At 65.5% G+C, this 9,611-nt stretch overlaps 1 protein-coding gene across 6 annotated transcripts in view; it reads right to left on the minus strand.

Annotated features, from left to right (window-relative positions):
• The window catches only part of ATP2B4 (ATPase plasma membrane Ca2+ transporting 4), a 51,596-nt gene extending 42,367 nt beyond the window's left edge, over nucleotides 1-9,229 (minus strand). For 5 of the 6 annotated variants that reach the window (XM_075443291.1, XM_075443288.1, XM_075443294.1 and 2 more), the window contains exon 1: nucleotides 9,029-9,229. The gene's annotated coding sequence lies outside the window, so the exon portion shown is untranslated. Of the gene's footprint in view, nucleotides 1-4,087; nucleotides 4,229-9,028 lie in introns of those variants that run through there. The other variant, XM_075443289.1, reaches the window with a different exon arrangement.
• Between the last annotated feature and the right edge of the window lie 382 nt (nucleotides 9,230-9,611).

Consider the following 9,611-nt stretch of genomic DNA (forward strand, 5'->3'; position numbering starts at 1 on the left):
GCAGCAAGCAGCGCAGCAGGCGGACGGACGGACAGAGCAAGGCGATCCGCAGGGAATAAAGCGAGCGGCCGGCTCCCAGCAGCTCCCCAGTGACACCCGAGCCCAGCGCCGGGCGGGTACTGGGGTGCAGGCGGCAGACGTGCCGGCCCGCGGCTGGGGGACGCGCTGCCTGCGGTGAGCCTGCTCGCCACCCAGCCGGAAAAACGCAAAACCCACCCAGCGCCCAGGGTTTTGAGCGGACAGGATTCCCCTTCCTCCTCCTCCTGCCCTGGGCATCCATCAGGCTCGCTCGGCGTGCCGTAATCCCTCCGCTCCCAAGGCTCTGGCTCCTCTCCTCTGCCCCCCCCATTTTCCTATCTGCCCCACGCACGCAGGGGCAGCTGCCCGCAGCAGCTGGGTCCTTCATCATCCTCTCCATTAGCTGGGTCCATCATCCTCTCCATCAGCCTTCTGCACCATTCTCTGACCCGAAGCAGGCACAGGGCAAGTGGTTTTGCTCTCTGCACAACAAGGACAGCGGGAATGCAAGAAGCAAGTCTCACTGCCAGGGCAGCCTGCTCGGTTTGGGGTCCCCCACCACTGTTCGGGGTCCCCAGCACCACCTGGGCTTGTCCTGCCAGGGGAGCACCCTGCTCCCACACAGCCCCTCGAGGGGAGCCAGCGAGTCGGGGTCCTGGGGTGAGGAGGTTGGGATTTGGGAAGCCCCTTCCTTCTCTGATTGCTGTTCTGGGTCCCTTCTCAGCCACGCTCTGCCCAAACCGATCGCCTCGAGCGGGGACGGAGCGCAGCGAGGCCTCAACGGCTGAGAAACAGCGAGGAGAAACAGCGAGGCCGGGCTGCGCAGGCAGCTGCGTCCGGGGGAGCGGGAGGAGGAAGGGAGGATCCCTCATTGTCCTTTCCGAAGGGAAAAGGGACAGTCCCCTGAATGGAAGTGCCAGGAAGGACGGAAACACCTCCAGGCTCCGGGCTGCAGGCTGCATCTGTCCGCGGAGAGCAGAGGACACCTGCCCACAGCACAAGTCCCCCCCGCGCTGCAGAAGCACGATCTGCGACGTCTTGCAAGGATTTGATGCATTTCACGTTCAACTGCAGGAGCGAGAGGATCCCCCGGCTGCTGCCCTGCAGAGGAACACTCAGATGCTGCGGGGAAGAACGAAGCAGCTCCCGCGCCGAGCCCCGGTTAACGGCGGCACGGGATGCCCGAGCCGGTGCCCAGCGAGGCGAGACCCGGCGCACAAGAGACGAGCGTGTCCGCAGACAGCACGCACGGACGGGGAGAGAGGGAAAACGATGCCAAGAAGGGAAGCAACGAATGGAAAGAGATGAAAAGCAGCGGGTCAGGAGTCAGCACAACAGAATTTAGCAGTGGACATGGAGCTGGAGCACGTTGCGGAAGGATTTTGGCTCAGCGGAGCCTGGCCCATGGCTGAACCCAGGGGACCAGCTGCACCCAGCCCTTGAGCATGTCCTGGGTGCCAGGGCAGCCACCTCTCCATCGCCCCCGGACGAGCCTCCCCCAAAACAGACACCTACAGAGCAACATCTCAGCACCCCGACCCACGGCTCCAGCCTCCTTCCCCAGCAGGCAAAGCAGCCGTCTCCTCCGGGAGCTGCGATCGGCTGCATCTGGCACCCAGCACACCCCGAGTAATTCAAGCTGCCCCTGGGAAGAGCAGCCCGCAGATTTAATACTCGGCAGAGCAGACGGGTGCTCGCGAGACCGGTTCCCGGGGGTGCAGCGTATCCCCCGGGGATGCCGAAGCAGGTAGCGGGATGAGGTTATGCAGCTGGATTTTCCCCCACGGGGAGGTGAGCGGGTCTTGGCTGCTGGGTTTCTCCTTCCCCCAGGAGATCTCCTGCTCGCTGGGGAAACACCCCTGGGTGCCCTGCAGCTCTCCAGGGAGGAACCGCTTGCCCAGAGTCAGCTGGTCTGGTCCTTCCCCTTGTTTTTGGACAGTCCGTGCGAGGTCAGATTTAAGAGCAATTCGTCACTTGGGAAGTAACACCACTTCAGGCCTCCTCCCTCAAATAAACCTCAAAAGACATCATTTAGGCGAGCTTAATTTGGACAACTAAAAATAGCCGGCACTAGTCACACTGGAAAATGCAGGCTGAGGAGCTTCACGCTTCCACAGCTCGAGCCGGGACACGGGGGTTTCTGGCTACGGGAAGGGTCCCCCCCGCCCGGCTCCACAGTCACAGCCCTGCTGCCACGGGGGAACGGGGTGGGCACGGCAGGACCCACTGGGGACCCACCCCTGGGGTCACCAGCGCCCTGCCCCGATGAAAGCTTTGGGTCCCCGCGCTGTCCCGAGCGGGACGCGGTGACTCACAGCCACGTCTGCACCGGGACACCCAGGAAAGCTCAGCTGCGCTTCCAGCTTTTCCGCAGCCAAGTTTCTGGTCCCGGCTCCCCGCGGCTGATTCAGCCCCGCTTCCCCCAGCGTCCCCCGGCAAAGGCAGCCAGGCCTCCCTGCCAGCTCTGCCCGCACACGGGATAAATCCCCTGCGCTGAGTAATGCGTAGAGGCGGGTTGTTCTTACAGCTTTCCTCCTGCTCTCTACCAGCAGGGCTGTCACACGCAATGCGACCCTCGCGAGGCTCAATTCAAGCCTTGCTGGGGCTCCTCTGCCGCCAGCCTGGCATTACTGGCATCGCCACACAGCCTCCGGCACAGCCACGGAGCCAGCCTGCCCTCGTTACGCTGCAGTCCCCCTCCTTGGACCAACCTCTCCCCGCTCCAGAGGCAGGAATAACGTTTAACTCGGGTTCACGCTGGAGCACGAGCTCCCTCCCAGCCTAGGTCACCCCTGGGCTGTCCCCATTGCAGAATCCATGCTGGATCCACGCTCCCGGCACAGCCACGTGCCGACGGCAGAGCCCAGCGCCGGCACAAAGCCCCTCTGGAGCGGGGAACGCCGGGATGCGGATCGGGGAGCCTCACGCAGCAAGCGAGGCACCCTGCCCTGAATTTCACGGCCAGCAGCTCACGCCCAGAGCCGTCCTCCTTCCCGGGGTACGGCCCAGCTCAGCCTGCCGAGCCAAGGATAAGGTGGGGGCTTCAGCCCCTGCAGAAACGAGATGAAACGGGAAGGTACTCGAGTACCGAGCCATCTTCTCGCTCGTCCCCATGTCCCTTCGCCGCCTGCAGCAGCGACAGCCTGTGAGATGGCACAAGCAAGAAAGCAGCTTTCCCATCTCCAGCTCAAAAAGCATCCGCGCAGCCCGAGCTCTGCCCGCAGCAGCCACGCGCTCCAGCAACCCGGGGTTACTCTTAAGCAGCCGGTGAGAAGCTGGTTAGAGAGGGTTGAAGAGCCAGAGCGCCGCGACGCCGTGCCACAAAGCCTCCGGGAGGGCTGGAGCAGGGAGAGACGGAGCATCAGCGTTTGAGCAGGAGCACAGGGCGAGAAGAGCAAAGCGGAGGGCATGCCACGGGGCTGAGGGCACACCACGGGGCTGGCCGGGCCGATCGGCACCTCCCGGGCAAGCCAGGGCTGGAGAAGGGACGGTAAAGCTCTAGCCGTCGCGGCGGGGTCCTTAATTAGCATCTTGGGAAACCGCGCTGAAAACCAGACACCTTCTGTCCGAAATCTGAGCCCGGACCTGAAAATCCGATCACTGGATCCGATGCTCAAAGAGCAAAGGTCACGCCAAGTCCCCGGCGGGTCCTGCAACCGCGGCGCAGGGCTGAGCTGCCCCGTGGTCCCCTGCCCACCCCGGCCCCCCCGGCGGGAGCAGAGGCAGGGCTGTGAGGGCCAGGGGCTTATTTTTAGCCTGGGGAAGGCAGGAGCCCGCGAGCAGCCTTCCCGGCTCTCGCCCTTGGCACAGTGCACGCTGCTTTCACTGCTGCAGTGAGTGCCTCCGGCCTCAGCCTGCCCCGCCGCCCCCCCAGCTCTGCGGCACCGGATTCGGCCCCTGACCAGCATCCCCGACCAGCCCCATCCCTCCCCTGGCATGAATCCTTCCTCTGCTCGGGGAGGAGGAGGAGGATGCTGGGACCAGCCCAGCAGCCAGCGGCTGCCGCAGCAGAAGGATCCGGCTTATTTACAGCTCCTTAGCGGACCGCGGCGAGTTCGGCAGGGCTGACCTTTCCACGCCGGAGACGGAGGAGATGTCGGCAGCCGCGGCGGTGGAGGAGTCGCAGAATCGGTGGTGCGGAGCCCTGCCCTGCCAGCCGGGACGGAGCAGGAGGCCAAAGCCACGCTGGGGGCTCGGGAGCGGGCTGGGGCAACGGGAAGCGGAGCGAGCTGGGATCCCAGCCTGGGAAAAGGAGGGATCGGATTCCTCCCTCCCCGTCCCGGCCGGATAAACTCTTCCGGGTAGGGACTCCTACGCGCTGCGCTCTGCCCGGGCACACCGGCAGCTCGCTGCTCCCCGCAGACCCCGGCTGCTTTAGCCGGGGGGAAATACACGGAGACTGCCTAAAATAAACCAGGGGGGATGGAGACTTGCCCCCGGCACCTCGGCGGCCGCAGCAGCGCTCGGCTCCTTTGGCTGTCGGCCTCGGCTGCCGACTCATCCCTGCCATGGAAGCGTAGAAGCAAAAGTTTCCCCCGTCAGCATAAAACACGGACAGCTGGCCAAACCTTCGACTTGGCTTCCGCCGCCCTGGCGAGGAGTCCCCACATCGGGGACCCGCCGCGTCCCACCTCGGGTGCCCATGGCGAGGAGGGGGTGCAGGGGGCTGGTGTGTCCCCGCGGGCTCGCCACGGACCCCCGTGCTGTGGGGAGGGAAGGGCTTGCTGACATGAGGAGCTCTCCCGAGCCAGCCCTCGGCACTGCCCGACGGGATGATCCTTCCCATGCCCCTTCCCTTGCTCCAGAGCAAGGATTTTGGCAGAGGACCACACACAGGGCCGGTGTCACAGCTGCACAGTGTCCCCTCCCCAGCCTGGGCCCTCCCGGTCCACATGGCATTTACAATCATAGAATCATTATGGTTGGAAAAGACCTCCAAGATCATCAAGTCCAACCATCAACCCATCACCACCACACCTGGACACCCCAATGCAGAAGGACATGTCCCAGGGAGCCAGCCCAGGAGCCCTCAGCATCCCACCTCACGCCCGCGCCGGGGTCCCCACGTCCCTCTCCATCTGCCAGGGCAGCGGTGGCCTGTCCACGCGTGCGAGAGCGGGGCCAGCCCCTTGCTTTGCCGCCGAGGTGGCACGGGCAGAGGGGTGCTCCTGGCCAGGACCCCACGGCCCCGATCCCCAAGGGCACAGCACTGCGCATCAGATTCCCAAGGGTAAATCCGAGACCCCTCCCAGAAGCTCACAAATGCAAGAGGACACCGAACTCAGCTGTTACTCACAGGGAGCTCTCCCAGGATCTAAGTTGCTTAATTAGTGCTTTAAAAGAGTCACCATCCAGGTGGGTGACACACCAGTGGGTTGTCATGTGCTCCATGAGTCTCCAGCATTTGCTTTCTTCCTTTCTCTGCCCAGGGTTAGCTTGCCTTTTTTTTTTTTTTCTTCCCTTTCCTTTTTCTAATGAACAAATAGAGGGGCAGGTTTTATAACTCCGTGGAAACTCTATTATCCCTCCGCATTAAAGCCGAAAGCAACTAATTAAAACATCAAAGTCAGATGTTTCATTAGTTTGGCCTCAGAAAGCGCTGGCAGGGAATGTGGCTCCCATGGCCGGCTGCACCGAGGAACCACAGTGCTGGACCCGCACCCCAAAACACGGTCCCCATTCCCGTGTCACTGTGAAACCCAGCGGGGAGCTGCGGGCTGGCCAGCGCTGGGCAGAGGGGCAGGGTGCTGCCACGCGCCCGTCCCTCTCCTCCAGCCGCTCCCTGCTCATGGCAGGAGGTGCACCCTTCCCCATCAAAGCTGCTTCCCCCAGGAGCGTCTCCATCGCCAGCACCACGGGACGGGTCCTTATTCCCTCCCAGGCACCGCACGAGGGTGAGAGGGATGGGTTCAAATTCCCAGCCCGCCCAGACCGATTTATATCCACCAGATCTCCACCTGTACGACAGAAACGACGTCGCTGCCTCCATCCATCCCGACCAGGAGGGCTCCTGGCAGCCGACAGGCGATGGCCAGCATCCCTCACCCTGCCTGGATCTCCCCCAGGAGTCCCCAGCGAGACAGAGGAGTTGGGGAGCACCAAGGAGGTGGCACTTCTTTGCGCTGCAGCGGCCATCCCCCCCCCCCCCCCCCCCGGACCTGCATCCCATTGCCACGGTCACACCGAGCATCGCTGCATCCCTCCCCTGGCTCCCGCTCCCCCAGCCTGGTCCCTGCCGCAGCGGCACCCGGAGCAGAGCGGGGTCCCCATCCCACTGCTCGTCAGGGGCTTTAACCCGGGTTTTCCTCCGGCTCCCAGAGAGCAGCAGTGATTTGCCAAGCGTGTCGAAGCCTTCCCGAGCGGGGAGGGGCCCTGGGCGAGGAGAAAGCCGGAGCAGCAGGCAGCCCTTCCCCGGGCCTTGCCGCGGGGAGCAGCGGGCACCGGGAGAAGCAGCAGACGGGCACCAGCAGCGGGTCCCTGCTGCTGCTCAGCGCCAGGCTCCTCGCGACCCCCAAATCCCGTGGGCTCCTTCCAGCGCGGCGGCCACAGCCGTGGGCAACCACTGCGGGAAACTCCGCTCCTGGCCTAGCAGGGAAGGAGCGGGGAAAGAAAAAAAAAAAGGAAAAACCACCAAAAACAATCCCAAGAGAGGAGCAGGGAGCGTGCAGGGAAGCAGCAGGCTGATCTCCCAGCGCAGGCAGCCGGGGAAGGCCTTGGGGAAGAGGGAACTCCACGCACAGCTCCACCCCGGCGCTTTCTACTGCGAAACAATAGCGGAGAGGAGCAGCAGTTCCCTCCCTGCTCTTACTCATCCTCACCCCAGGAGCTGTGCCACCCTTCGGCTCACCCTGCCCGTCCTTCTGCGTGGGGCTGCCCCGGGGGGCTCCAGCCCGGGGGTCCTGGCTCCTGGGGTTCACGGCTCGGTGATGCTGCAGCCGGCACACGCTAACGGCAAGAGATGCTCCGCACGCAGAGCAAGAGCCAGCCCCACGGCACACGCGAGCGGGGAGCCGGCGCGGCGCAGGGAATTCCCTCCGTCACCAGCTCGACCGAAAAACAACAACATAAAAAAAAAAAACCCCAACCGCACGCCACCCAACACCCTTCGCCCTCTCAAGCCTCTACCTGCAGCGCTTGCACCACCTCCCCAGCGCCAGCCAGCTCCTCTCCGGCAGGGAACGGGCCAAGGCTTCGCAGAGGTCCCCGCGGGTCCCCTTGCTCCCAGGGCAGCACCCACCGCCGGTGAGGGTGGGATGGAGCCTGCATCCCGGGGGGGAGCGGGGGGTACGGGGAAGCTCTGCCTCGCTGCTGCGGGTGCTTCCCGGCTCCGCTCGCACCGCAGCGCCGACCCAGCAACCCCTCCATCCCAGTCAACCGCTCCGAACAGGCTTGGGGGGCTCCAAGGGCTTGGAGGTGTTGGGAAGCCTCCAAGACCACCCAGCTCCCTCCACTCAGCCCAGGAGACCCTTCTGCTACCCAGGGCCGGGGAGCACCCACAGCCACCCCTGACCCCGCCACGCCAAGGGGACGGGTGGGATTTCGCGGGGAGGTCGGCCGGGGGGTGACAGCCCGCAGGACGCGGAGCCGGGCAGGGAACCCCTCGCCGCTGCGGGGTGGGGCTGGCAGAGAGCGCGGGGGCGTCAGCTCCTCTTGCTCATGATTAAATAATTTAGGTGCGTTTCGGCGCTCAAGGAAGCGAAAGATTGAGGGCACTGTCTGGAGCCAGGCAGAGCACAAACCTTGCCCGCCCGAGCACGGTGCTCGTTTGGGGTGGGGGGCACAGAGCGGGGCCCCCCAGCCCCAGGACAGCCCGCGGGCAGCTCCCAGCACTCACCTCCACCCCAGCTCGCTGGCCCTGGGTCCCAGCCGGGCTGCCAGTCCACTCCACGGGCAGAAACTGGCTGCACTGGTTTGGGAGTTGCAATCCAAACCCCCACCCAACCTCAGGTCTCCAGAGATAAGAGCACAATAACCTATTGTCCCTCCTCCCCGCTCCCTCCCCTCGCAAGGTCTCCGCTTGGCCAAGCAGGGAGGGACCACCCAGCCCCGCACCCCGCCTGGACCCCACGAGTGTCACAAGACCACGACCGCAGACCCTCGCCCACCCAGCCAGGCCGGGCAGTGGAGCGGATGCTGGGATGCTCCGGAGCCTGGCGCAGGCAGGGCTGGGATGCAGGCAGGGCTGGGATGCAGGCAGGGCTGGAGGCGGAAGATGCTCTGGCCATGTGGGCCGCAGCCTGCCTGGTTTTCTTATTTTATATTTTTTATGTTTGTTTCCTTTTTTTTTTACCCCTCTCCCCACTCCTGTTTTCTGCTGTGGTTGCTGCAGGCGGGGGGGGGGGGGGTGGACGGGGACGTGCCTGGCCGTGGCGTGGGCAAGCACCAGGCAGCCTTCCCCTCCCCACCAGCACTCCGTCATCCCATGCCCCCCACACACACCCTGCCCCGTTTGCCCCACTCCTGCCCCACGGAGTGGGTGGGAGGGGGAGAGCCACCCCCGCAGCACCTTCCCCGCTCTGTCCTTGGGGCTGCCGCAAGACGCTCCCCCCCCCCCCTTTCCCCTCCCCACCCGCCTGCGCTGCCTCTGCCCTTCCCTCCGGCCCCAGTGCCAAGCTGCAGCGTGGACTGGGATGGATGGAGGCATCGGCCAGGCTGTGCCCCCCCCTCCCCCGCCCCCCCCCCCCGCAGTGCCACAACGCGCTGCCCTCTGATAACACGCGGGACGCCCCACGTCCCCCCCCGCTAAGGGCAGGCAACAAGTTGTAGGAGACGACCCCCCCCCCGCTACACCTAGGTGCAGCCACCCCAGTGCGAGCAGCGCTGCATACTGGGAGGGACTGGGGTGGGCGACAGCACCGCGCCCACCCTCCCACCCGGACGGGTGAGACTGTGGGCGCGGTGCTGTCGCCCACCCCAGCTCCTAAACACCGAAAAACAAGCACCGAGAAGCACCCATGGGACCCCCCCACCCCACTCCCATGTGTCCCCCCCCTCCTCCCCACGCACTCACCGGCTCGGCGCCCGGCTGGCTGCGGACCCCCCGCGACTGGCCATGGGATGGGGGGGGGAAGGCTTGAGGACTGGGGGGGGGGGCTGCGGAGGAACGGTCCCGGAGCTAGCGGGAGAAAATGCTTGTCATGGCAACCCGTGCCGAGCCGAGCCGAGCCGAGCCGCCCAGGACTCGCCCCAGCCCGCCGGGGGAGGGGCTCTCTTAAGGGGGCGGCCCGCCCCGTCGGTTGCTTAAGGGGGACGGGAGGGAGCGGGCGGGGTCCCTGCCCCCACCCCCCGGGCAGCAGCGTGTGCGCACCTCCAGGCAGCGTGGGGGGTCCCCAAGAGCAGGGTGGGGTCGGCACCCCCGGGAAATGTGGGGATCCCCTGGGCAGCACCGTGCATGCACCCCCGGGAATTGTGGGGACCCGCTGGGCAGCACCGTGTGTGCACCCCCAGACAGTGTGGGGTCCCCAAGAGCAGGGTGGTGCATACACCCCCGGGAAGTGTGGGGACCCCCCCAGAAGCACTGTGCTTGCACCCCCAGACAGTGTGGGGACCCCCGGGCAGCACCGTGCTTGCACACCTGGGAAGTGTGGGGACCC

The sequence above is a fragment of the Opisthocomus hoazin genome, chromosome 25 (genome assembly GCF_030867145.1).
Source record: "Opisthocomus hoazin isolate bOpiHoa1 chromosome 25, bOpiHoa1.hap1, whole genome shotgun sequence".
Taxonomy (NCBI): domain Eukaryota; kingdom Metazoa; phylum Chordata; class Aves; order Opisthocomiformes; family Opisthocomidae; genus Opisthocomus; species Opisthocomus hoazin.